The 25,557-nt window shown below is 41.2% G+C and overlaps 1 protein-coding gene across 8 annotated transcripts in view; it reads right to left on the reverse strand.

The window, feature by feature from the left end:
* zmiz1a (zinc finger, MIZ-type containing 1a) overlaps nucleotides 1–25,557 on the reverse strand; it is a 125,339-nt gene that overhangs the window by 72,497 nt on the left and 27,285 nt on the right. For 5 of the 8 annotated variants that reach the window (XM_047154147.2, XM_047154142.2, XM_017464285.3 and 2 more), the window contains exons 2-3: nucleotides 19,220–19,344; nucleotides 4,715–4,789 (exon numbers count right to left, since the gene is read on the reverse strand). The exons of 1 other annotated variant lie outside the window; for it this stretch is intronic. The gene's annotated coding sequence lies outside the window, so the exon portion shown is untranslated. The remainder of the gene's footprint in view (nucleotides 1–4,714; nucleotides 4,790–19,219; nucleotides 19,345–25,557) is intronic. 2 more of the 8 variants (XM_047154144.2, XM_047154143.2) reach the window with 2 other exon arrangements.

Genomic DNA, 25,557 nt, shown 5'->3' on the forward strand with positions numbered 1-25,557 from the left:
AATCACAGCATGGTACAGTAATAATACTGTAACATTAATAATAATGATGATGATGACATAATAGAGTTTCATACTGCATTAAAAAGAAATGTCTTTATTTAAAAACTGGAAATTGGTTTCATTCAGTCAAGGCAATTATTAGCTGCTGTGTATATACTGTAAATTAGTTCATTAAAACAAAATGTGCCAGTTTAAAGGTTTTACTTTATTCACCTTAGTCAGAAAAAAAGCTATTTGAGCTCATTAGACGTGATGACAAATTTATAAAAAAAAAAAAAAATAAAAAAAAATATCAAGAAACAGAATCGAAATACGCTTCAATGATATTAATGTTAAGAGCGCACCCACCTAATAAGTCCCAGTTTAACCTCTGGAAACAGCTGTATAAAAATGATGCTGTATTAGTTACGCTTATTTTCATTGGCAAAGTATAATTCACAATTATACATTTATGCATAATACAATTTGAAAATAATTCACCATTTTCTGATCTTTAAACATGATTTTGGGTGTGCTACTCCACTACTGAAATGATCTTGAACCTTGACCTGAAATACTCTGTAAACGAAAAGTGTGGCTGTCCATATAAAACATGCTTACCGTATTAGTGAAAGGTTTCTCAAAGTTAACCATTGACAGAAACGCAATCTTCCTTTCACTGTTTTTCTGGTGTCTAGGTAAACGTAAGAAAGAACTAGCTTATATCTGCGCAAGTGTGACTGCTATCTTTTAGATTCCGACCGGGAGCTCCTTTACGCCCTCTAGATCAACAGTACAGAGTCTGGTGTTGCCACACTATGTATCACAGCTGCAAAGAGTGTCACATTTGAGCCACATTTTTTTGCATTTGTCTCCGTTTCGTTTTTGTGCTGAGCAAATGCCAATCGTTTTGAGATCGCTGAGGGATCGCATAAATGTATTGATGTATTATAGAGTAGAAGAAATAATTCATGCTAATGTACACCATTAACATTAACTACCAGCTTGTCAGTTTAAATAATGCAATTTGCAGCAGCTGAAATATGCAGAGCAGAAGTTGTAAAACAAGTTCAAAAGATTACCTGAAAGCGGTAATCATAATAATAATAATAATGACAATAATAATAATAATAATAATAATAATAACTGAATTGAGACGCATATTAATGACATAAGCAGCTCAAGCGCATTTGTGCTCTTCCATGTGTATGACTATGAAGACAAACAATTTTTTTAATGCACCATTATTATTAATGTCAGTATGAATTGAATGAATCTCAAGTCTTGAAGGATACTTCAGTTAAAACAGGATCGATATAAATCGTACGATACTGCATAAGCAAAGTTATAAAAACAATGAATAGTAAATAATATTAAATCATAATTAAGAAAAAAAACATACTTGCATAGTCCCACTGTGTATTTCCTAAAAGACATCTGGTGCAATTACTCTAACTAAAAATTTGCACGAGATCTGGTGCAGTATCAGGGAGATAAAATGCTAATTCGTGGTGGAATGAAATGATTAGGAAATACTGGTATGACGATAAGACGATTTACAAGCATGTTTGTTTGTATTCGGTATCCAAGGCTTGGTACGTCCACCTCATTCCTGCCCACATTTAGAAAAGTAGCTCTAACAAACCGATTGAAAGCATGGTGATTTAAATCTGAGCAGCCTGTGCCTACATGTTATAGCCTTGGCAAAGGCAGATGAGATCATGTCTCGGCCTGCTGTGAAGTCACGAATATTTACAGCGGTTACTCAACACCAGCTGCGCATAATGCATCTGCGAGATGCACCACACACCCATTTCGGCAAGGATGGTGTAGCGGTTGTTAGTGGTGTGTAGGTCAACCACAGCTAACTGGTAATAGAAGAAACCTCTAACATTGGAGTAAATGTTATGATTCGTTTCAAACGAGATCAGTCAGATCAAATTGCTCCATGGTTACATGCGTGTCTGTGCGTTAACATATCCAGTGACTACTTCCTACTCGAATCTGTTTTTCCTACTAATGTTATTTGTCTCTGCTCTCAATCCCCTAGGAAAGGTGGACTCGAGAGCCATTTGTCTGCGTGAGTAAGGTTAAAAGTACACAAGCCGGGATGTGGCTGGAGCTCGGGTCCATCTGAACACTGATCACAATCTCTTAGCCAAAGCCGAAGCCCGTGTCGCTAATAGTCAGAGATTTTGTGACAGGTCTCAAGCACATATTATCCTACATGGACTTATTTGATGGTGTTGGTAATGAACAGTAGAACGTCACATAAACCAGTGGATCTCTGTTTCAGGATTTCCGTTTAACATACATTCTAAAAGAGAACTGAACAAAAATGTGATTTATTTTCATAGTTAGTGTCCTTCAGTGATGCCACTCGTAGTTGCCCTTGGTGACTTTCCACCCACGTTTCCTCTTCCTGAAGTTACCACGGTTTGACACCAAAGCAAATCCTAAGTGAACAACGTGACCTGGTATAGAATTACTACAATTTCAATGATTATGATTTTTCCATGACGTGACATTTTTCCGCTCCGGTACACGGTCCAAAATCAATCAACTGCTTAAATCATTAACAAACAGGCAACAATGCACAAGCTTGCCCCACAATCTTACTGATTTTTTTTTAACAAATATTTTTAAAGAAATACAATGGAAGAATGATTAATTAACAATTCTTCAATTCATACATATTCAAAGAAAATCAATCGATCTAAATATTGAGCAGGATATTATTATTTCCCCGTCGGCAGCCACGTCACTCAGGATTTGCTCGAACGGGTAGCTTTGGTGTTTTTAGTTTCGGACTGCGGCTCCCTGTCGCAGCTCGGCCTCCTCCAGCTGAGGGTTAAAGCTATTTAAAGGAGACCCTAGAGCAAGTCCACCAAACACACCACCACTGTACAACAGCAGCTCCCAGACAGCTGAAGAATGGCTCCATTATTCATAGACACACACACACACACACACACACACACACACATATACACAAATACACACACACACTGAGGTACAAACACCACTGACCTGCTCCTTGTATAACCCATTTCTCTCCCTCTGCCTAGTGGAAATTCCCCTGCTTGTGGTTGTGAGCATTAAGCATTAAGCTGAGCACATTGTTATACTACAAGAATTCTTTACTGATAACAGATATATCACAGCATGCAAGTGCTTCATTTTCATTACTACTAAAGAAGCTCTAATTAGTATCTCAAACCTTTTAGGACTGCACACTGCATCTACACTCCGACTTACATAAATTAATGTAGCACTTAACAAAGCATGGATAAATTTAATCACGCTTTATCCCAAAATCATTTCTTCTCTTCTGACGAGTCGGCTATGTATAATTACCGGGCTAATTGGTTTATAATCTTTAGCGATCACCGACTGCAATGGGTATGAGCAAGGGGAAAGGTTTCGCCGTTTAAGTTGGAAGACTAAATATGCTAGGGAAACTGAAGTACGAAGGAACACGAATTCACGTGCTTGCAGACACAAGACACGGTATTCTCCTAGCAGAGAATTACAGGCAGAGAGGGATCTTCTATATATTTGAGAGGATCAGCAATTTACACCCTGAGTATGCAGAGTCAAGAGGATCATACTGTAAAGTATATGCTCAGTGTGTCAGGCGGGAACGGCATTGTGAATTATACCTGATGATTAAATACAGTTCACTCAACTGCAAACCCTAATCCTAGAGCAAGTGAATGAAAGCCTACTTATTGTGGCCATTCTGTCACAGCCACTGTCTGTAAATGAACAAAATCTGTGTGTGTGAGCGTGCGTGTGTTTATGAAACATCAGGAAATACCAAGCCAGGCATTCCATCTCGTCAGCACCTCTGTTTCTCATGTGACTGGAGACACACAACCCAGATTGTGTGCAAGTTTGCTCGTTGAGGATGATAAGAGAAATTTGGTAAAGTGAGAGAGTGTGAGAGGAGAAGAGAGAGAGAGAGAGAGAGAGAGAGAGAGAGAGAGAGAGAGAGAGAGAGAGAGGGCAGGGAGGGGGAAGATAATCTGATATGCATGACTTGAGGTTCTTCCCAGCTTCTCCCTTTCTTTGCTCTGGCACAAATCACAGGTTGCATCCATAATTTACAGGTCGCTCTCTCTCTCTCTCTCTCTCTCTCTCTCTCTCTCTCTCTCTCTCTCTCCCCTAGCCGCACCACCTAGACGGTTGTGCGGCTCCACCGTCATGCGCTCATTAACATAATGCAGATGGCATGTATACAGTACAGCCTCAGTCATATACATACAAGGCGATGGCACAGGCAGGGTTTGCATTACTGAAAAGCCCCCAGACTGGTTTCAGACTATTCAGACATTGATGCAACACTGGCACTTTTAAAGTAAATCTCTTATCTCAGTAATTCCACCTGTCATTAATAATCATGTCGAAAATACTGACACTAGCTTTGTGAGGAGAAACAACAAAGAGGCAGCGTGATTTGAGAGTCCCTGCTGCTAATTATGACTCATGTTGTACAGTGTGCTCTGCTGTTACTCAAAAACACTAAATGAATTTGTCATTTGCCAGCGCTCAGGAAATATTACCTTACACAACACAATCCATGCATTCCTGCTTTAACCAGCAATTACACTAGTAGGGAAGGTTCAGAAAGCAATCACGCCATGCAAGAAGCACACATGATTGTAAATCTGTGATTGGAGTGAGAGTCATTAGAAGAAATGAGCAGTGAAGGATCATCAATCAAGAACCTTACCAGAGGACGCGGTAGGTTTCTTTGTTTAGTGTTTAGCCAATCCACCCTTATATCCTCATCAATCATAGAGCTGATCTGCAATGGAGAAACAAAGAAAAAAAATACCGTGTGAACACCTAAGCAAAGCAACACTATTAGAATAATTTAACTGTGCATCAATTCTGTATCGCTTTCCAACACGGTGTGGATGGTTAACCTGATTAAAGAACGCAGCATACCACAGCTACATAAATATGGCAGAATATCAACTTATCTCTCACATAAGTTGCCAGCGTGAGCAATAACAGAAAAAGCACAACCCACTAATTCAGATCTGTGGCTCAGGTGGTAGAGCGGGTTGTCCACTAATCGTAGGGTTGGTGGTTCGATTCCCGGCTCACATGACTCCATGTCCCACATGACTCCATGTCCTTGGGCAATGGACACTGAACTCCGAGTTGCTCCCGATGGCAAGCTAGCGCCTTGCATGGCAGCTTCTACCATTGGTGTGTGACTGTGTGTGTGAATGGGTGAATGGGAGAATCAGTGTAAAATGCTTTGGAACCGCTAAGGTGCAGACCATTTACCAATGTTATCAAAATAAAAGGTGTGAGATTTGTAGCTTCATGGTATAGGAGGCAGATGATTCCGTATCGCAAACTATGATGACGATTCATACACAAAACAGGTCTATATCGTTAAAACCATATAACAGCGTCAATCTAAAAGTCCCATACAAACCATACATCATAAAAAATTCAAAGGTAGTTACATCAATCTTACATGCCCCTCATGTGTGCTACTCGGTAAATGAAACATTCTGCACATTCGTTAAAATACTCATTCAAATGAAGTTACGTAAAAGAGAGAAGGGAAAAGGGTAAAAAAATATTTGCAATGGATAAGGAAAACATGTCAGTAATGATCTAATACTGATCCAGCATTTTAGGCCAATATTATCTACAGACCAATATCAGCTCAATGCAACTTTATTACTAAGTACAACAATTGAGGAATCCATATTCATGAGATTACAGAACATCCCTGAGCAACTCTTAGCAATCTAATATGGTGCAGAAGCGAAAGCATCAAAACATCAGCTTTCCAGATGAGAGACTCAGCAATATGGCTGCATGATGATGAACAGGAGTCTTGATACTTGATACTGTTACTCCTGGCTGTTTGACACAAGCACAACTCTTTGGCAAAAACTGTTAATGAACAAATGGTAAATGGTCTGCACATATATAGCGCTTTTATCCAAAGCGCCTTACACTGTGTCTCATTCACCCATTCACAAACACACACACACACACCAATGGTAGCAGAGCTGCCATGCAAGGTGCTGACTTGCCTTCGGGAGCAACTTGGGGTTCAGTGTCTTGCCCAAGGAGACTTCGGTATAAGGAGTCATGTGGGCCGGGAATCGAACCGCCAACCCTACGATTAGTGGACAACCCACTCTACCACATGAGCCCCAGCCACCACTGTAATATACATATGTATGCACAATATGCATCCATCCATCCATCTTCCATACGGCTTATCCTAAACAGGGTTGAGGGGACCCTGGAGCCTATCCTAGGCACAATCACACACTACAGACAATTTTGGAAATGCCAATCAGCCAATTCCAATCAGTCTTTGTACTGGAGGAGGAAACCCCAAAAGCACAGGGCTTACATGCAAACTCCAAAACAGAGGAAGGATTTGAACCCCCAACCCCTAAGGTGCGAGGCAAATATGCTAAAAGTGCTAACCAAGCCTATGGTGAATGACAACTTGTTTGCATTTTGAATTACTGATTGAATGGTAAAGAAGCTATTTTGCCAAAATCCTGCGCAAAAAGAATTTCCATTTAAGTATAAAACTTTAGTCATAGTGCCCAGAGTGGTTAATAAGAAACCAGAAATATTAACAGCCAGTTAAATAATAAGTTGTGGCAATGTTTCTGTTCTTATAACTTATATGCCTCTTATGAGAAAATCTGTCTTGATAAAGGAGCTCTACTGTATGTGTAATGTGTCACTGACAAGTTTCGAGCAAGACGGCATGTGCAGCCATGACTCACTCATCCCATTCACTCAGTTCATACATTTCATTTGTCTTGTACTTGGGAAATCATATAATCAGCACACAGTAGTAAACATTTGTTGAAGACAAATTCTCACTGCAAGCAGGCATTTGGGTCATTTAAGAATTCAAGTAGAGGTCACATGGTACAGCGTGAATGCTCACTGATCACTGTGAGTAAGTGGGAATAGCAGTGCTGTGTTTTATGTAATGGTTGTCCGAGTGCAAATGCCGCAGAATCTATTCTTGAATCAAACTGCGTTGAGAAACAAATCAGGATCGCAGTTTTAATAAAACATTTTGTGCAGTCGCGCTCAGCAACGGTGTTCATTTCTTTAATGCGTCGTATTACTCTCTTCATTCCCACCCGGCTGTAATTACACACACATATTTCAAGTCAGCTTTCGGATAAGTGAAACTGCTGATATTTCGAACGGGCTCAAGCTCGGGCTCAAGCTCAGAGTATTAATAGCCTTGTTTATGGTGACTGTATGTCTTACTTGTTTGTGCTTGAGCATTTGAGAAGTGTCAGTCTTCTGATATCGTCCTAGAGTTTATACAGTATGTCAGGTCATGTCTTTCTTCATAGAGTCGCTCATATACATCATAATTACATCAAATCTGCCTGACAAATGTGACCCTTTCATATTTTTGGTGATGTCTGAGATCAATTAAATTGGGCATATCTCCTTAATTAATGAAATGTTATCCAGTTGTGATATCACACACTGAAACTTAGCGCTGGGGGTGGGGGGTGGGGTGTGTGTGAAAAATACGACAGTAGAAAACCTCCACAGGTTTAATTCACATCCCCTTGAGAGCATCTACAAAATTTACTCAACCTAAGGACTTAAAATAAGGTTTAGGCTAAAGAATCATAGTTACTCCCGAAGGACTGCTACTGCTCCAGATTTCACATCAGCCAGTACTGCTTTAATTGGTTCAGTTAGGCTATTTAAGCAGCTTTCTAATTGTGCATCACATATTGTCTCGGCCTGCCTTTAGCTTGTTATAATGACAGAGTTATAACGCCAATAAGATAGCGGATCGCTCAAACAAGGCCTACTCACCTTAAGCCAGAAGGAAAAAATGATGTGAAGATGGAGAGCAATAAGATATAAGAGTGAAATGTACTGATGATGAAAGGGGAAAAGGGAAGATGGAAAGAAAATGCACACACGGCTAAAGGTTTGATTATCCGCACTTTCGCACTGACTGAACACAAATGGAAAGACATCTAAGGCGGACCTCCTCCGGTTCTTGGACTGCACCGGTGCTCAGATGGGCTCTTGGATTGGCCTGTATTGTCTGTGCTCCACACTCATTAGCTGAGTCAAGGAGGGACTTACTGGGGTGTTTAGCTCGCCAGGCTTGTGTGGCAGCTCAACAAGCACTCCCAGCTGGAGCACTGCACTCTCATCACAGCTGCACACATACAATTAGTGCAGGTGCAGCCAAAGGGGTGAACTGGTACAACACACACACACACACACACACACACACACTCACTCACACACACCGAGGTATTTCACACTTCCGTTGACCATCAGCACTCATATCGAGTAGTTTCAATTTTCTAAATCTTAATGCGCTCACATACGATGCGTCACTTTGAGTAAATAAAAAATATCTGAGCTCTGTTACTTGAGTTGGAGTGTTTAATGCAGTGCCTGGTCTGTCAGTACTACATGAATATTCCTCAGATCATAGCCAAGCTTGGCATTCCGTTCTCTCATGACACTAAATTAGTCTGAGTGCGAGATAGGTTTAACGTACTGACGGCATTTTATAAATAAGCGGCGAGGAAAATGGAATGTGTGCATATGCTTTTTTCCCCCCTGACCTAATATTGATGCTAAGAGCTCTGCTTGCAAAACATTATCACAGAGCTGTGTGCAATGGCAAAATTACACTACAAAAGCAGGCACTGATTTGCGAGTTGTTTATTTAGGGGCCTCTAGAGGTGAAATAAATTCTGCCTGTTTTTTGGCTTTGTCTCGCTGCCACATGGAGTAAAGACAAAGAGAGAAGAGAGACTCTCTGTAGAACATCGCTTATTCTGTGATCGTCTTACATCGGGATTAATCTCCAATGGATGCCATTAAGCAGAGCGGCCAGCAAAACAAGCCATGCACACAACTCGATGATTCATTTAGGGCCCGGCTCGCTAGAGGGATGGGTTCCTGTTCTTTTTTTAGTTACTTTTTTTTTTTCAATTTTAATTGTTTTTTTTTGTTTGTTTGTTTAGTTTTTTTTTACATGAAATCAAGCTCAGCATGAGATGGCCATTCTGCAGACATCCAACACTAATTAACTTACAGGTTCCTTTATGTGTAGAATAAGCTTTTGTTTACCTTCACACACAGTTAATGCACCCGCTGATCATACGAGCGTAATGTAGGACTTCGGGGGAGAAAGCAGTCTTTCAGCAGGAGGTCTACAGTACACAGCTGAAAACGATAATGACGGCGAAAAGCAAAGCCACGAGGGTCATCAAAAGGAGGAATGAAAGCTACTGGCAGCATAAAGTATCAAACTTCGTTGTGGCATTACATTTGAATTTCAATCAACCGAAAGCACATGACGACACACTCGTGATCTCTTCCACTTGTCCCTAGGGAAGGAACAAATCTGTTCTCTTGAGCTACGGCTTGCTTTATTGTGAAAGAGAACAGAATGAGCATGCAGAGGATCTCATTATGAAAATAAACTGCACACGATAACAACACACCTGAAGTTAGTCATACACATTGTCAACAGTGCTAAACTTATGAGCAGAACGGCTTATAAACCTCGTTTATAATCAATTACTATCTATTTATTCGGCTCCTGATATATCACCTATGATCTGCGTCTTGCAATTCTCCGAGTTTCAACATCGAAAAACATATATGAGGGAATTTTTAATTACTTAGCTTGGCAGCTGCAAAATGCCACGGTAGCTCACAAGTTCACAATGGCTCTTTCATTCAAACTCCAGAAAGACAGGCAAGCGGCCAACACTACCAAGCAGCAGCACTGGGCCAAGCCGTAGCACTGGGCCAAATTGAGCAGACAACCACAGACATGCACACAGGCAGGGGACTGACCGACACTTTCACATGTGTGACACCGGGCAGAGAAACGCACTGAAACATAGTGGGCCACCTTCCACAGCTCAGACTATACACACACACCTAACAATTATCAGGCCTATTTTACCTGCAGAGCCAAATCCTGTTTATTGGCATCTAATTGTCAAAGGTTCACTGTGTCAGCCCTCAGCAGGCACCTCCCCCACGGTCAGTGGAGTGAGATTGAGTCGAACTCAGCAAAGATGAGCGAGATTCCAGCTCAGACTGCAGCATTCCTCAAGCTGGCGCCCATTAGAGGCTAGATGGCTGCTTCTGAAGGGATTAAAAACAACTCAAATTCCCTGTGGAAAGGTGATTCTCAAGATGGTGACCTCAGCAGTAGCTTGTAACCTGACAGTTCAAAGATCTGTAATGCGGTATTACAAAAGGTAAGAATAAAGTAATAGTTCAGAGAACACGACATGTCTGGTGTTTAAAGTTTGCTTCTTTATATTTGTACTGTAGCTACAATGCTAATGTAGCTAACAAGTAAGAAACACTTAGAGCCCTCTGTTTAGCATTGGGGGGAAAAATGCAAATCATCACACTCACCTCAGACAACATGAACGTGTGACGTAATCACACATATTTTCCTACGTTGTTTCTGACACTGTACGACACACTACTGTAACAGTCTCAAGCCTTACATACAGTATTATGAATAAAAACAGAAAAAAGTACATCACAGAGTCGTAGTAGCCATCATGACGTCATCAATCACTCTGTTCTTCAGAAAATCCAACTCGCATAGGAGGGCTGATTCTCCTTTTTTTAATGAAATTACAAGTGATTTACATGATTTCAGGGTGTTAGGTTATATATATATATATATATATATATATATATATATATATATATATATATATATATATATATATATATATATATATATATAGAAAGCCTTTGACAAAAGTAGAACATACTGAAATCATTCTCATGCCTGGATCAGGAAGGTTGCGATGGACTTTAACAGGAAACATGGCGAGCCCATCACACCCGACACTGTTGCTAAACTTATTAACAAATTCATTAAATAAGTCAAATTAAAAGACTAGAGCTGCTGCGGTCCGAGAAGTGGACGTCCACAAACATCCACTGACGAACACAGAACTGACATGGTGCTGGCAAACATAGTCCCCTATGTATGGAGACTACTGGGACACCCTGTATAATAAAGTTTCATATGTATAATTATTTTAAAAATACAGATATTCTATGAAACTACAAAAGGTGTGTTTAGCCAAACAATAAATTCTGAGGACAGCTAGAGACTTGAGCAAGTAGTTTGTGCAATGGTTAGCTACAGTAACCTCATAGCGCCAGTCAACTTCAGACATGTCTTGACAGATCGGTTACATCTGAAGGGAGGGGAAAATTGTGTTTAATCTTGGTCCAAAAAAACAACAACAAAAACTCCTTTAATGTATGAGTAAGAAGGATCTCCCCAAAAATGTCAAAATTAACAATCGAATGCTCCAGATTTACTCCTACAGTTACAAATCCCCCACACAGCAACAAAGGAGCTCTAATTACACACAAATGTCACAAACCGAGGAGTGAAAGTTAAAAAAAAAAAAAGCACCAAAATGTTGGCAGTAGCAAACTGCTCCTGCTGGAGCGAGGTCAGCAGTGCAGCCACACAAAATAATTTGCTGCTTTCGGAAAGCTGCTTCCTCCCTTGTTTCATCACCTCATTCTCCCTTTGTTAGTGCTCGGAAATGCCTTGAGTGAGGAATGAAAATACTGGCATGTCCCTGCAGCGCGGAGCGAGTGTTTCTGCAGCTGCAACGCGCGCTTGGCCCATCAGAACAGGGCGCCCAGGTCAGGTTTCCCCCACAGATAGCCATATTAACCGAAAAAAGCATAAACACCCACATCACATTTCACAGTGAAAGCTTCTGACTCATGAGGGTTACGAGGCGATCTTTAGAAAAACAAAATCGCCCTCCAGTTTTCAATTTCTATCATAATAAACAAAAATCTCATACATACACATCACAACAGGGTTTGAGAAGGAAGGCTGTAATTTATGGACGTATTATCAGAAAATCAAAGAGTTTCGAGAGTTCAATGTCAAACATGATTACTACTTGTGTCATAAAAGGCATATGGCACAAAAATTCAAGGCATAAATCTAACACCGAGCATGTAAGAGGAGGACTCCGGGAAGAAAAAAAAAAAAAAAAAAACATGCCGTTGAAAAACATGGTGTTCTGAAGGTTTAGCTGGTCAACCATCATGGCCATGCTAGCATTCTCAAATTCTTATCACATGCATTATGATGCAGCTGGTGACCAGTTATGTTAGTCTATTTTCTCTAGCACAGGTGTGTTTGCAGCTCTGACAAAAAATAAAATAATAAATCTTGCCTCATGCTGCTTTGATTTCAGTTCTGCTCCCACAGTTGAGACATCACCGATACTCCGACGTTCACGCGTGCCAGCGTGACCGTAAAAGAGAAATGCAACATTGCATGCAGCAACATTCCGCTGTCAGGAATGTGAGTGACAGCAGCCCAGCCCTGGAGTGACAAAACCGACACAAGACTGACGAACGGATACAATTCCGGGTTACATAGGAGGCCATTGCCATACAGACCAACAGCACGATTATCATACGCTTATAGAAAATCTGCTTATGATGTTTCTAATCTCCATCACACATGTGCTAGTGCATGTGGTGGTATCATGACCTTACTGTCGTCCCTCTGCGCTTTCCCATTAAGTACACTGCTCCCAGTAATTTTAGATGAGTCAAACTGCCTTTCTGGCTCACTCCAATTAGGCCTGGGCAGTCCGAGCTCGCACTGCAGGCCTTTTTAGCCAAAGACAGCGGGGTGACGGTGATGACATCGAGATGGCGCGTGTGGAAGCCTGAGGGCCACACTAAGGAGACAGAAATATCCCCCTTTGACAGACAGGGATACATGACACTGCGCGTGCAGCTGTCTAAATGTTGCTGCTGTCTTTCTGTCGTTATTTCTTTTCTCTCGCTCGCTCACTCGCTCACTATCTCTTTCTAAGCTTAAGCACTTTGACTGCTTGTCTGCGGCTGAAGTGAGAGGTCAGGCCAACAGTTGGACATGAGTATGCGAGATGGATGGGGCTGGAGCAGCTACTGGAGCCTCCTACATAACCCGGAGACAGCCTCAGACGTTATCAATTAAGCAGGTCATGGTGCTGAGAATAATTCACTCTCCGCTATGTTGGTCTGGACAGGGCGACGGTGTACTGCAACTCATCCTGGCATGCAACTATTTGCTTCTCAAAACAGCAGGACTGGGTTTGTTTGCGTGTACGTGTATGCCCAAGAACACACACAGCGTGTGTCGCTCATGGCTGCGCAAAACGTTGCTATGGTGAGCTTTGAAACCTGACATCAAACGTGTTCACGTTTCACAGCGCTCGAAGAAAACACGGTAGAAAAACATTCTGGGGGCTAATCTTAAACATCTAAACATCTGCATTAGTTTACAGCAAAGCTACTCAGCATCCAAATCATTTCCAAGAACAGTCTGGATCCCAGACTGGATCCTTCCCATGTTCCTGAAATGAGAAATGCTGCACCCTATCCTCCCGATGCAATCAGAGGAAACTATGTTTAATAGCTAGCTTTCAGTACCTTTTGCTAATTAGACACATCATTCTCTCATTCTGTGCTTCATTAAAGCAGATACGCAGACCTTAAACGCAAGCTGGTTGCTTTTCAACCCGTTCCTGCTCAGGACCGAGCGGAGCTGGAGGAGGCCTCGCTGCTGATGAAATCATTTCCATTCAAATAGCGAATCTCCTGCTGCTTTTCTAACGCTCGCCACATTCCTCCCTCTTCTCGTGCATTCACACACATCCTTACTGAATCCATTAAATATTTTCCCCACGCTGCATCGACTTAATTGCTTTGTTTTCAGTAGATCTGCTAGTGCCGGAGATACGCAGCCACATGTGCAGGTGCTGCTGGAAGCCCCGATCAGACGAGAAGCCAAGTCCCAAACAGGAGGAACAGAACAGCCTGCCACACCTGTCTCTCTTTATGGAGTTCATAAAGAGCTCAAGTTTGTGATACAGAGAGCCAAAATATACAAATGGCGAAGCAGTGCATATAAGGCATCAAAATGACAGATGTCAGATACAAGCACAGAAAAAAATAAATAATAAAGCTTCCAATATGGTGCACGCTGCCTGCTTTGAATCGCACATAAAAGCTGGAAGTGCAATAAATTCAGGCCAAAGAGCAAGCCAAATCATAATGCGCTCGAGCTTGCCATCCAGCAACTATATATGTAAATCATATTGTGCTCTCTGTGCCAGACAGTAATACTGATCTCTCAGCTGCCTCAATTGTTAGAAAATAAGTACGAGAAATTCATAGAACGTGTGTAGCCGAGCAAAACGGTATGTTCTCAAAGCTTCAAGCTTTATTAAGGCTCAGCTGGACACAAATAACACAGAGCTCCACTCCAGCCCCCTTAACAACCCCCCCCCATACCCGTCTCTTTGATAGTCTCAATTTCAAAATTACACTCCAATTATACCACCCCTTCCAAGCGCACTGCGTAGTGCTTAGAGAATATGAAAATATCAATCTCTGACTGAACAACCCTGTGAGATCGCGATGTTATCTGAAGACATGTTCAGATAAGTAATTCGCATATCCTGTGCAGATGAATAGCACACAGGTTCGCAATTGTGAGAGCGACTGTGATTTATTTCGCTTCAGTCAAACCTCGAGGGTTGGCACCACTCACTCAGCTCAGGACGGGTGCTGCCAGGAACCACACCATTTGTGATATTATTCAAATGAGCACATTGTTTTCCTGCACGCTGACATGTATGGAGGGCAGAGGCAACACAACGAGATTAGATCATTCCGACGCAATCAGATGCCGCGCGCTAGTAGCATTCTAAGTGTATCGCACAAATTATGAAGGCCCATTAATGAATGTGTCCACTCCTGATGCACAGTATATTACATTCATTCATCATGGCTGAACTGCCTGACAGGCCAACAGAAAACATCTTCAGTAATCATATAACTTCATGTCAATGGTGGCGTGCGTTCGCGTCCATTTAATGGCTCAAATGTTATTTCCCACTTGTGACTAATAGACAACGAATGACTATAGTTCGGATTCAGAAGCAATAGGTTCATAAATGTATTTTAATAAAGACTGAATTCCAAAACCAAGCCAATGGAATATTGTTTTAACAACTAAATATTACAGAATACGTAGAGTTATACTGATCATTTCGAAGGCTGTGTCTCAATCAGCTCCCCAGCTCCATAGGTCATGACTCAGTATATCGTGAGTACAAGTTCAAGCACTGCTACGCATTGAGACACTTATGACTCAATTTCTGGGGATATGACTACGTACTCATGTTGTAAAACACCAGCACTGGCATTTATCAACAACAGGCAGGACCGATATCTTTCTGAAATTATATGTCATATAAACTTGTTAGTGTAATCACACGTGTTTCTGTCATGGTACTTCAAGCAGGATCGTACGCAAGCCCTTAAAATGGCCGACTCCCTGATCCGTGCCTATGGAGCCGATTGAGTTGCGCCCATATACTAAGTATTCTCAAACATTATTCTAAAAATCTTAAAACGCCGCATCTGACAACAAAACTCAAGAAATACAGAACACCAGCAACCCATTTTGTAACGCCAGCAGTTTCAGGACACTTTCTACTGCAAACTCTGACATCTATAAGACCTATAAGACAAGCCTCCCTTCTCTTGCTCCCTACATGCTGCTGTCATCTGCATAGAGAGAGCACAGATGCAGCATCCTCAGGGATGCCATTCTCAGCTTCCTCCTAAAGCACGTTGAAGGACATCCAAGCAAGGAGAGCGCTCACTGCAGTATTGAGGTGTTGAGATAGTTAGGACTGCACCTGTCCCACATTTACTGCACACGGTAGGTTGACAGGAGACAAAGGGCACTTTCACATATGCAGTATTTTAACCATCTGATCTGAACCCAAACAAACACGTTGCTGCAAACTCGGGCACAGACTAAACCAACCGGCCCAAGTGTAAAAAGCTAGCAGATAGTGTTAGAGTGCTGTATAAAGTTCAAGAACAATTTGTTCTGGATATTTGGGTTGATTTACTTAGCAAAAAATCATTTAGAATCAGCTGCATGATCTCCATGTTTGTTTGATTTCCATTCTTTCAAGGTTATACAATTATACAAAGGTGTGCAAACATTGTAAAATTTCTCTTTCATGGGTAGATGTTCAGCCTCGCTCCTTACAGACACCCCGTAGAGAACGTTTTTCTTTATTTATTTATTTATTTATTTTTGCTTTTTGGTTTAAAGTGTAAAGGTGAATCAAACCAAATTGCAAACAAAGCAAGGTTTCGATTTCGCTGTAACTAGGAAAGTTTTCGATTTTTAGAAAATACTCTAACACTAATGCATGCAAATATATTTCAGGTTGGTTGAGAGAATGCTATGAATTAAAAAAGGTGATGACTGAACATACAAAAACAGTGACAGGATGTAAAGGTTATCATTATTGTCACGATTTCCCCTTGCGCTACCGCTGGGTTTCAGTGACATTGACTTTGTTTACTGTTGTGTTTTGTAATGGTTTATGTCCTGTCTCCGCCCCTGTATCATCATTGGTTGTTTCCCTTATGTGTCATCATTAGTCTCAGCTGTTTTGTGTTTCACCCTTGTTTACGTTTGTCATTTAAACCCCTCATGTCTCATTGTACTTCGCAAAGTATTGCGTGAGTTTTCCGTGTACCAAGCCTTTGTTCATAGTTTCATGTCTCATAGTTTTGATCCTGTTCTCGACCTCGTTGTTTTATTCTTGTCTAGCCTAGTTTATGCCGATTTGCCGATCGCCTGACCTTTAGCCTGTTTTTGACCACGTTATTGATTCACGATTTGGATTTGTCTGCCTATCTCTCGTCTCGTCACCTTTATACAACCATTATGATATGACTTGTTTTTAATTAAATGAAAGTTGAAGAACGTATTGCACACATATGGTTCCCAACTTATGTTAACGTAAGTGTATTTTCTGTAATAGTTTTAACGCTGTGTTATTTCTGGCCAGTGCTCTGTCTCTTGTCGAAGAACTTTGTGTATCATTCACCCAGGTAGAAGGTAGAAACCTTCCCTCAAACCTGCACAGACATGAAAACTAGAGCAAAAACTTTAACCTGACTTGTCTCAGACGAACACAGTTTTTACTTGGAAGGACCACACGGGGGACGAAAAAACTCTAACTTGACTCGTGTCCTACATGTCATGAGCTGAGAGGTTAACATGAATTCCTGTAGTGTTAGCAAATCCTGCGAGTGTTGACATCCTTTCCCTTTATCATGTACACCGTGTGGCATGAACACACTCCTAGTAAGAAATTTTGCACTGAATTAATTTCCTTCTTCATATCACCCTGAGATCAGCACACTCAAGTCATCTTTATTTATAATTTTTTTAAAGTCTATTAGGGCTCATTCTACAACACAAGGATGAAAGATAATGGTGCGGAATTATGTTGTCTGACTGAACACTGGAGACTATGCATAATGAATATGAAGACCAGATACACTATCCGTACACACCACACACACTCATAATAAGACACTGAGGAAGGGAGAGAGAGACACAGAGAGAGAGAGGTCAAAAGGTTGCTTGCATGAGAGGCAGAGAAAAAAGGAAAAAAATGAAAGAAATAGCAGAGAACCCCTTGCAGGAAATATCACCCCTCCTTCCCTTTAATGAGGTTATCTGTGAAAGCCTGGGCAGGATATAGTGCCCTTTTGCTAGTCACAACGGAAAGATTTCATGTCTCCCAAAGAGGCCCCATTTGAGTGCAAAGGAAGTGTAAAATAACAATTATGCCCTAAGGAACAGCACTTTTCATTACATACTTTGCAATTAATTAAAAATCCCTTTTGACGTTTAAAAAAAAAAAAGCTGTGATAAGCATATCTGTTATCATAAACAGATTGTGCAATCTTCACAGCTATACGTCGCTTTGATCGGTATCAGAGTGTGTGGTGCAGCACTGGTGAAGTGTGTGGCAACAGCCACTAGAGTCACTCTGTGTGTATGTGTGTGTATATGTCAGTGCTCCAGGTGGAGTGTGGGAGGAAAGCCTGGCGTTCTGGCTTTTGTAGCGAAGCGCAGTCTCCGCAGGCTGACGTTAGCACACTAATCGCTTTAGCTGATCCCACTCGGCTGTGTGTGAGGCAGATGTTTGTCAGGCCATGGCACTGCTCTGCATTCACACTACACTAAGCGAGATTAACAACAACTGTCCTTGTTTGTTTATTTATTTATTTATTTGTTTATTTATTTCCTCTCCTCTCTCTGTCTTGGCCTGGCCTAAATATTAAATCTTAAATCCCTCCCTAAAAAGATTGCAGAGAAAAATCGATATAAATGTATTCTTTTTTTTTTTTTAAATCATTTCATAAGGCACCGAAGAGTCATTTCATAGATGCCAGGTGCAGACAGGAAGAACAAGAAAAAAAACCCATAACAGAGAAATGAACGTTTATGAAACAACATCATCGTGGCTGATCGACAGTGTCAATACAGTATAATATCATGTCACCTTATCAAGTCATAACAAATGTTCCTGCTGTAAATCAAAGAGAAAAGAAAATGCTTGCAGTACAAAGCATTAGCCTCTGTCATTTGATTCTCTCTCACCCCCCCTTTTCCCCGTTCCTCGCTGTTTTTTTTTTAACTCTGTTGTTCCATTCTGCAGGTGCTGGGGCCCCGAGGGCCCGCGGCATCCATAGACGTGAGCCAGATTCAGATGGAGGCAGCAGCCCCTTGCACGTAAACACTACCAGACGCCTTGGCCACATGTTACCTCCAGGCCCCCGGGTGACTCAAATGAACCCAGTACTTGTCATGCTCATGATACACTGCGAACAAACTTCCTGAAACATTTCACAGCAAATAGAACAGAAAAGTGCAGCAAACGCAAAAACTGTTTGAAGGTTCTGGAGTCGAGCCTGGTGCCACAAATTTAATCAGAACACCGTTGGAAGTTTTGTTTGTGATTGAGAATTTGTTCGTGGAGGAACTTGGACAGATGGAGCACTTTATCCAATCTCGCACTCGGTCCACATGTTTACCTCAATGTATCATGCTACAGTTACAAAAATGCAAGCACATCTGGTAGAACTTTAGCTGACACAAATGTGTAGCTATGCATCGTGATTTCTCTATGGCAGATATTAAAACAAGGCACTGAAAAGATCTCAAAATCTCAAGTCGGAGTCCCAGAATGAAATTTAATGCCCCCCGCTGCCTTCAACAATGTTTTAAAGCTACATAAAAATGGAAAGGCACTCCAACCTGTTTGCAGTGCAGGCTTGCGGTGTGGTGAGTGCCCCCCTCCCCCTCCCCCTCCCCTCCCTTCATAGAGTCGGTGGGGAATCTCCTTCTGTCCCCGCTCGGAGCTACACCGGCCTCCAGCGCACCTGCAACCAGATAAAGCACACGTTACACTCGGCTCAAAATGCATCTTCCATGAAGTGTTCCTGAGCAGCCAGACTTCACTTAACCCGACCACACACGCGACCTCTGTGCTAATGATGTGTCCTGTGTGGTTTGGGTGGGGCGCATTTCGCTAAAAGCTAAGACGAGGAGTTCCGAACTACAAATGCAAGTCTTAAACAGCAAGCAGCTGGCATGGCATGGAATCACATGCCCCCGAGGCGCCCTCTCTTCTACGGTGTCCTTCCAAAAAGGTTATCGTAGAGCCGCTTTGTCGCTCCTAATCCGAAATTCATTACATATAGCAGTTACCACAGTTTAATGTGATAGGTTTCCTGAATGCCTGGCTAAGCTCCTTCACAGTTCACTGCTAACTAAGGACAGCGCCAGTGAGAGAAGGAGACACTTTATATAAGCACGCAAGCGCCATAAACATGTATGGTGGTGCGTGTCATCGTCAAATCTAATTTACCGATCTCACAACTCATAGCACATTGACAGATAAGCCTATTAAGTCACTATTAAGTCTACAGAAATATAAATAATGGCAGTGTGAAGACTCTTGAGTTTCTTGGCATGAGTCAAAGCGATAGCTTTCCTTCCAATAAGAAAGGTCAAGCAGCACCACATAAGAAGAATCTGAGGGTGATAATGATGAGCTCTTGTCACAGGACCAGGCTCAGATAGCTGTTAGCTGGATTGAATGGCATACTGCCTCAGTTTAGACTACGGGGACACACATGTCCTCCTCTGAGAGCGTAGTGTAAACGCGGTGAAACAGAGAATCGGCAGTTTACTACTTTAGTGCTATCTGGCAGCCAGCAAGATATACTGGTGCTGCTCCAAATATTCAACAAATCTGAAACTTTTACATTTTAATCCTTAACATAATTTGGTTAAGTGATGCATTTGACCACTTTTTCTGAATCCTCTAACCATAGCATCTACACCTTTATATGGTAACACCTAATTACTATCTACTTCTAGGCTTGATTCGATAGCCGGTGTTCCCGGTGTTACACGGTGTTCGGGCCGCACACCGATTACATCACTTTCCCACCGTCGTTTTGCCTTTTATAGTAATAAAAATCATTTAGTTCAGTTAGAGAACGGACACTACGATTAAAACCTGAACGCGTCTGCTCAATTCAGCACGAGCCGAATGAGTCGGAATCGTAGCACAGATCAGCAGGAGTCAGATTTCATTTAGCACGAGTGAGAGTGAGGCGAGCTGACTGACAACACGATGGCGGAAGATTCGGTTTCAAAAGTTCTACGTTTAATATAAGCGAGTTAGTCATTGTACTGTTTTGTAGTTGTGTTTTTCATTAAAGCAATTGCCGCTAATTCGAAAACGAACGTGAAATGCGCATTCATAAGTGAGGGGAACCCCGCTTCCCCCGCGCCCTGGTAATACCGGTATTGTCACACGTCGATTAACCGGTGGGAAAATTTCCTCACCGTCAGATTGCTATCTACTACTACAGTTTTCTACTTCATTAATGTGCTGTGGAACAAGTCGTTTCTCTTCCTTATAGCACCCAGTATGTTTTAAGCTACTGCTCAGTCACAACATTTACATTACATTTACATTTACGGCTTTTGGCAAGCGTGCTTATCCAGAGTGACTTAGATAAAGTCTCCATCAAAAATATCCTCATGCTAGTACAAAAAGGCCAAGGTCTGAGAATACTATCGAGCACAGTTTCAACAACAGCACCAGATAACACCTAACATCCAACTGAGAACGGTCAATGAGACTGGATGAAAATATTTGACCTTCAGGAGTTGCTTATTTAAAGAAAATGATGCATTCATCTTCAGTATACGCTTTATATGATGGCTCAGTGGTTAAAGGCTCTGGGTTACTGATTAGAAGGTCAGGAGTTCAAGCCCTAGCACTGCCAAGCTACCACTGTTGGGCCCTTGGGCAAGGCCCTTAACCCTGAATTGCTCAGTGGTATAAATTATATAAATTTAAGTCGCTTTGGATAAGAGCATCTGCCAAATGCCATAAATGTAAATGTAAATGTATCCTGGTCAGTGGATCGGGAGTCTATCCCAGGAACACTGGGTACAAGGCAGGACTACAGCCTAGATGGTCCATCATACACTTATACATGTACGGGTAAGTTGAAGTAGCTAATCCAGCTTCCGGCCATCTTCTCTGTTACACCCGTGAATGAATGCATGGAAAGGATTAACCAATCTGTGTGAAGCAGTAGGAAATGTATTTGGATTATACATGTGTGATGATACCCTTTGAGTTTAACACACATCTTGATAAGCAGTCTATAAGCAAGTTAAAAACCGAGAATTCAATATGTGATACCTATCACATATATTTGAAATTATGTCATGGTTGCCCAGAATACGGCGCTGGACTACAATTCCCATCAGCCACTACATCTCACCTCACCTCAAATCACATGACTGTTTGCAACTGGTTCACATTTTGATTTAACAAGCACTAGTATTTAAGTCACTTTGTATAGCACTCTTTCAGTGTGGCTCAATCAGCTCCATAGTTCAGTAGTCAGGGCACTGGGAGTCAGGAGTCATTTCAAGGGTTGTCTCAATCTCAAAATCCTTCAAGTGCACTGGAACATTCGCTCCCTAAAAAATCCCACAATGCACTGCAAAAACCAGGGAGTATGTTCTTTTACTAGATCCATCCATCCATCTTCTATACCGCTTATCCTTTTCAGGATCACAGGGAACCTGGAGCCTATCCCAGGAAGCATTGGGCACAAGGCGGGGTACACCCTGGATAGGGTGCCAATCCATCGTAGGGCACAATCACATACACACTCCCATTCATTCACTACGGACACTTTAAACATGCCAATCAGCCTAGCATGCATGTCTTTGGACTGGGGGAGGAAACCGCAGTACCCGGAGGAAACCCCCGCAGCACGGGGAGAACATGCAAACTCCGCACACACAGGGCCACGGTGGGAATCAAGCCCCGGCCACTGGAGGTGTGAGGCGAACGTGCTAACCACTAAGCCACCGTGTGCCCCCTTTTACTAGATACGACATAAAATTTTCTGAAGCATCTCAGCTCGGGGGGAAAAAAATGGCGGACAAACTATCAGCCAACTTCGTCTACAAATGTAAGTATCTTGTTATCGTTGTTGTAGCTCTCAAATGGTTACTTATGTTAGCGATTTTTAACTTTATTTGTTGTTCAATGTGAGGTTTGTTTGAGTCTAATGACTTTTAAGAGTTGAATTTTTTTTTTTTTAAATCCACTAGCTAGCCTACGATCCTGCGTGAAGTACCATGACAGATACACATGTGATTAAGCTAAAAATTTATGACATAAAATATTTTAACACCATAAGTCTAGCATCTGTAGTGAGTAGTTGTTGTATGTTGTTATATCCATGCCATGAGCATGTATATTTCATGCCTGTCTAGTTTGTGTGTTTATGATACATAGTACATCTTTGTTCATGTGTTGCAGTTTTAAATAAAAGACTCCACACTTGCATCCGTCTCCAACCATTCCATGACCATTTATATACATCTACAGAGCTATGTCTATGATCTGGTTTCCACTGCTGATTACTATACGATTAAATCATTAAAAAGAAATGTCTCTAGCTAGTATTACTCAAATATGATAATATCTAATATATAAATTTCTACTGCTTTTTTTTGCATGAGCATTAGAACCTGTAATATTACGCGATTGTTTTTATTCAAATTTTTTACTCATATAAAATGCATAACCAGGTGTATGAAAATTTTCATAAGTGCATTTTTCTCAGAGCCCTACATGTTGAGGATCTCTATCTCAAAGCTTAGAAAGAGGATCTAAGCTTTTATCATTTCAATGCAAAACAGCACTGTTAACCTATGTCGGGTTTTTTTTTTTTTTTTTTTTTGCAAGTGGAACAATTGACAGTTTTACAGAAACACAATTATAGTGAGTGAAATGAGTACATGCTTCACTCCAGGAGAGAGAAACTGTCATTTCTGCATATTTGAGTCTACTAGAAAGCAATCACTGAAATATGCAAACATTCATGAGGAAATAAATGTAGTAGAAAATTTGGTGCAGATCTGCAATTGCATTTGGATGGGGAAAGTCAAGACAGAAAAAAAACACACTGCACATACACACACACACACACACACACACACACACACACACACACACAAACACACAGCAACACTGAAAGCACTACACTATTCCACCAGCACTGAATATTAACTACAGAACAAACAGCTTAAAACCACATAAAAATCTACTAGAACACATGCTCAAGTTCACACCCCTTGCATGTGTTATTAAAGTGTGTGCAAGTGTGAAGAAAGATGTTTAACACGCACAATTAGCTCCATGCATTTATCTGGGGATGACTTTCTGAAGGTTATGAATGTACCATTTCTCTAAAAGCCACATTTCTTTCTAACTCACAGCCATGCTGATGTTTATTCATTAATTCTTAAATCTGAGCTAAAAATGGCTGAAATGCAAGCGAGGCCAGCTTTTACTTTTACTCAAACCTGGTTGGAGCATTTCTGCTGAAGATAACTGGATTCAATGCACTGCTCATGTACTATATGTTCACTTATTGCATTGTAAATGATGTGATAAACCATAAGTAACGATTCCCAGCAAAGAACAAACCATTCAACAACAGTTTAATGTCATCGTAAGCTTCTTTTCACTAGACAATAGTTTGTTTGTTTATTTTAAATCACTGCCATCTTTGAACAATTCTTCCTGTTCTTCTGAAGTACCTACAGAGTCTCACTCACAGCTGGCTCAACATAACCGGTGAAGACTTGACACTTCAGTTGAGACACCTCTATGTACTGTATAAATCAGCACCCTATAATTTCACAGTTTACCAAGTTCCTTTTAAATTTTTAATACACGAATATGCCTGACTTTATTGATCTAACATGCACCTATCATGTGTTTCATTCAGATCTCTAAACTCTTCAGCTCAAGTGGTGGAGTTGCACGAGTCTGACTCCACTGAATTAGACGTCCTGGAATTGAGAAGAGCATTAAACTACAGCTTACCTCCTCATAATACACTCAATTTAAAAAAAAAAAAAAAAAAAAAAAAAAAAATATACACCACCAACCAGCCTAAGTGCAGAGACATGCAGAAAAAAAATCAATGTAGCCAGCAGAGCAAACGGTTGGTAATTGCAACTGGAAAGGGGAGTACTAAAGTGATTTGTTAAGGTGAAATAACACGGCTCCCTCCTAACAGCACTCATTGGAGACAGAAGTATGGCGGCGGAGGCCTGCCAAAAGCAGTAATTGATAATTTACATGCAAATAGAAAAAAAACCACAAAATGGGGGCAATTTAGAAAACGCAGTGAGCTCTTTCAGATGCTGTGTGGCACCGGCTTCCTGCAAAATCAATTCACACTCTGAAGAAACCATTTTCTTCAGCCGGAGATAAAGTGCCTGACTATGAGCTGTCAGATACTTATCAATGGGAAATTAGCAAAGGAGTACTATTTCCCCCAAAACAAACAGGCTAAGTGTTCCACCTAGTGCCGCTGTCTCTCTTTCGAATGAACTATATCATCATCTGTTACTTTCAGTGATGCGCCACTATAAATGTCAATGATAAAATGGCTGGAGCATGTTTCCCTCAGACAGGTCATTTCTCATAAAAAAAAAAAAAATACTGGAAATACAGCACAATCTGAATGCCACATTTTGAAGGAAACAATGCTGTTACCGCTTGGGAGATACTGCAGCGTGTAGTAGTACCAGTGCCTACACATAGACCCATCCACCTCCATGTCTTATCCAATGGAATCATTTTATTTCTCTTTATCAAACATCTATCACTTTTCATTGTTGAAGACAGCGGTGCAAGACAATAGAGTTCTCAAACAGATGACAAACTTTTCTGTTTACATGAACTGCAATATGCAGGAACATTCCCACTCTCAGCAGGCAGCCCACCCGCTCATCTCATCTCTCAACGCAGGCTACAAACCCCAAATTTGATTCAGAAGTTTCAACCTAACCGCAAGCCATTTTCCTTTTCATCCTAGTTGAAATGTGTTTACTCTGCTCCCTAAATGTGGGTGCCAGTTAAGAGAATCTTGTTCAAACTACAGCAAAGTAGTTTCTGTTCGAACCTTTCTAGGGTTGTGACAAATACTCGATTATAATGAACTACCTGATGATGATGATGATAATTTAAA

Source organism: Ictalurus punctatus, chromosome 3 (genome assembly GCF_001660625.3).
Source record: "Ictalurus punctatus breed USDA103 chromosome 3, Coco_2.0, whole genome shotgun sequence".
Taxonomy (NCBI): domain Eukaryota; kingdom Metazoa; phylum Chordata; class Actinopteri; order Siluriformes; family Ictaluridae; genus Ictalurus; species Ictalurus punctatus.